General features: G+C 34.6%; 1 pseudogene; it reads left to right on the top strand.

Annotated features, from left to right (window-relative positions):
* Nucleotides 1-893, top strand: LOC139784513 (uncharacterized; annotated as a pseudogene).
* Nucleotides 894-3,778: the final 2,885 nt, after the last annotated feature.

Below are 3,778 nucleotides of genomic sequence, written 5' to 3'. Positions count from 1 at the left end.
ATGGAGGTAGACGCTGTCGTCGAGATGTTTGAACGCTCCGAAACTTTGCACGGCATCAAATACGCAAACTACATCGGTGATGGTAACAGCAAAACCTTCAAGGGCATAATGGAGAAAAATCCGTACGAAAATTTTGAGGTGCAAAAGAATGAGTGTATTGACCACGTACAAAAGAGAATGGGCACTCGATTGAGAAATCTGAAAAAAAAGTGAAAGGCCTCGGAGGAAAAGGTAAATTAACTGCCAAATTAATTGACCAATTAACAATTTATTATGGTTTGGCAATACGGCGGAATCCAAACTCCTTGGAAAAAATGAAAAATAAAATCTGGGCGACCTTATTTCATAAGATGTCAACCGACGAAAAACCGCAGCACGAGAAGTGCTCAGAGTCTTGGTGTGACTGGAAGAAGGCGCAAGTAGCGGATTCCTTAGACACCTTCTATCATAAGCCGCCGCTATCGGAGGAAGTTTTTCAAGCCATCAAACCGATTTATGAGGAGCTGAGCCGTGACAAGTTGCTAAATCGTTGCTTGGGAGCCTACACGCAAAACTGCAACAAAAGTTTCAATGCAACTGTTTGGAACTTGGCTCCTAAGTCCTACTCAAGTGGCAAAAAAGTATTGCAAGTAGCGACTCATATTGCTGTGTGTAATTTTAACGACGGTTTGACTAACATTCTGCGAATTATGAAAGTTTTGGAGATAGATATTGGCCTCCAAGCATACAATTTTTGCTTTGAAGCCGATGCTATGCGGATCAAGCACGCCGAGCAGTCTTTGACAGATGCGGCAAAACAGGCACGCACCAGCATAAAATCGACGAGGAAAGAAAATGAGGAAGAATATTTAAGCAGGAAAGGGCAGCTTTATGGTCCAGGGATAGCAGATTAATGGTAAAAATTTTTAAACAGTCAAATTTTTCATTTTTTCCCGTACATAACACATCTCAAAACTTTAAAGGCGTTTTTCTCGAAACACGATTTTTTAAAACGGCACGCAGCATAAGTCCAACAATTTTCATTCTATTCACTCCAAATTTTGACCATATCTTTAAAATAACATTCCGAAGAGAAATACGTACGGGATTTTCGATAAGTTGATTCTAACATTATTTATTAACAAATGATTGCCCCTTTTTTTTGTCAAAAATTGAACTGTTTACTTCAAATGCTCGCCAATCACACAAAAATTAATATTTTTGAAATTCCCTACGTATTTCTCTAGCTATACTCATGTAGATTAAGAGAACATTTTTTGTTTTTTTCTAGATTCAAATTTGCGTCAGTTATACTGCGTGCCGCAGAGCGCGTCAAATTAAACATGCCTCGCGAGAATGGCTGCAGCTTCGCTATTTTGTACTATTATTGAATAAATATTTTTTTTGAACAATTAAAAACATGATTAATTACATCCTTCAATATTATTATCCTCTTACTTTTCTTTCCATCCAAAAAAAATCGCAAAAAACGCTTTATTTTAGACTTCTACAGTGGTGTAACCCCTTAAAGCAGTACTTTGTTTCACAAGTTGGTCAGGAGCTGGCACCTTGGCAATATGAAAGAGCATTCCGCGGTCACATCATAAATATGCCAAATTGATTAAGATTTATTTGAATTTGTTTTGATTAAATTTGTTCTACTAATCGTCTTTTGATAAATGTACATTGTCGAAGGCTCTTAATGCCTCTGTTAGTCATCCAATGCCTTGTCCAGAACAAACAGACCATTTATTGTGCGAGTACTTACCGGGAATCTTGTTCGAATCCATTTTTTTTTATATATAGGTATTTGTCTTCGATTTATTAGTTTTCCATGTTATTTTTGTCTTAATTATTAACAAATTGCTTAATGTTTTATCTGATATCGTGCATTTAAGGGTCTGTTCCGAGTTACGCATGAAGCGCGTAGAATGCAGAAAGTCGTTCCGATTTAATCAATGCGCGCATTGGAAGCGCTTTGGTAGCGCAGAGAATTCCCTAGATTGTACTAACCGTACTGAATTCTTAGCACGCCTCCCAGGGCATTGACTGCTTCTATTTCGACTTGAGGCAGTTGATGCGTCTGATGCGTTTATGCGGTCTATGCGCTTCTTGCGTAATTCGGAACGAACAACGGACCGTATTGACCTCTGACAAGAGGCAGGAATTTGTAATGATATTAGCCGACTGACACTTTTTTTTAAATTAGGTGTGAAATCGATTGTATTTTGTTTGTAGATTATTGTAGTGCATTTATTTTCGTTTGTTAGTTCATAATTAATTTTTATTAAATATTTAAAGTGTCAGTCGTCGGCTAACATCATATGATACATCAACATATTATAAAATAAAAGAAGTTCGTTTGTAGTTAATTGTATTTTGTTTGTAGAGTTTTGTAGTCTCTTTAAATTGTTTATAATTAATAAATACATTTGTTGAACTATGTAGCAGAGGGCAACAGCTATCGTTAATTGATTGTCGGATAGCTACACAGTTCGACAAATGTATTTATTAATTATAAACAATTTAAAGAGACTACAAAACTTTTTAACTTTACTACAAAGCTCTACAAACAAAATACAATTAACTACAAACGAGCTTTTTTTATTTTATAATATGTTGATGTATCATATGATGTTAGCCGACGCGCGACTGACACTTTAAATATTTAATTAAAATATAATTATGGACTAACAAACGAAAATAAATGCACTACAATAATCTACAAATGAAATACAATCGATTCCACATCTATTTTTTTGTACACGCATCTACTTCTACAATTTTTTAGATACCGGGTTGAAATTTTGCACACAAATAGAGTATCATAGAAAGTATATTCTCCTCTAATTTTATTAAAATCCGTCGACCGGTATAGATTTTAAGGGGGGTTTTATTTTTCAGAAAAGCGTGTTTTACGCTGTAGTTTTCTCAATATTTGAGATATCGATCTATTTCTAATTCTATTATATTTTTCAGTTTTTTTAACTCCTATTTCATATATAATTCTTTAAGATTTGATTGATTAGATCCATTTTTATACGCGATCAAAGGTCCATAATTTTTTTAGAAATATGTGTAGCAAATGTTGAAATATAGGGCTATTTATAGTTTTATTATATTCTTGGCTTAATTGTCTACATCGGATCATGATCTAAAATCGGTATGATTCAAGCAATTAAGTCAAGATCGGGGCATGATTCAGACAATTAAGCCAAGATCGGGGCATGATCTAGAAAATTAAGCCAAGATTTAGGCATGATCCAGACAATTAAGCCAAGATCGGGGCATGATTTGAATCAAGATCGGGGGACGATCCAGACAATTAAGTCAAGATCGGGGGACGAACCAGACAATTAAGCCAAGATCGGGGCATGATCTAGACAATTAAGCCATGATCGGGGCATGATCCGTACTTATAGTACCAAAATTATAGCAGCCACTAATTTTGGTATTAGAAAAATAATTTCGGACACAATTACATCACAGCATCTCAAAGATATGTTAAATTTAAAAAGAATAGTATTTAATCTTTATTTAATTAAAGAATAACTACAACTTCATCTAATACTTGTCAAGTTTCTCATCAATTCTTAACACATTCATACTCCTTTAAATGTTCAAGACGCTTGTCGTCACCTTAGCAGCAACAGTGTTTTGTTTACAGATTGCGATTGAATAAATTCATTGAACGTTCTTATAATAAAAAGACTGGATGCCTCAAGAACTAATCAACCAAATCTTAAAGAATTATATATGAAATACGGGTAGAAAAGACTTAAAAATATAATAAAATTAG

The sequence above is a fragment of the Temnothorax nylanderi genome, unplaced genomic scaffold (genome assembly GCF_030848795.1).
Source record: "Temnothorax nylanderi isolate EJ_2023f unplaced genomic scaffold, tnyl_v1.0 TNYL_tig0639_pilon, whole genome shotgun sequence".
NCBI lineage: Eukaryota > Metazoa > Arthropoda > Insecta > Hymenoptera > Formicidae > Temnothorax > Temnothorax nylanderi.
Note: the sequence above shows the minus strand (reverse complement) of the source record. Positions and strands in the feature narration are given on the sequence as shown.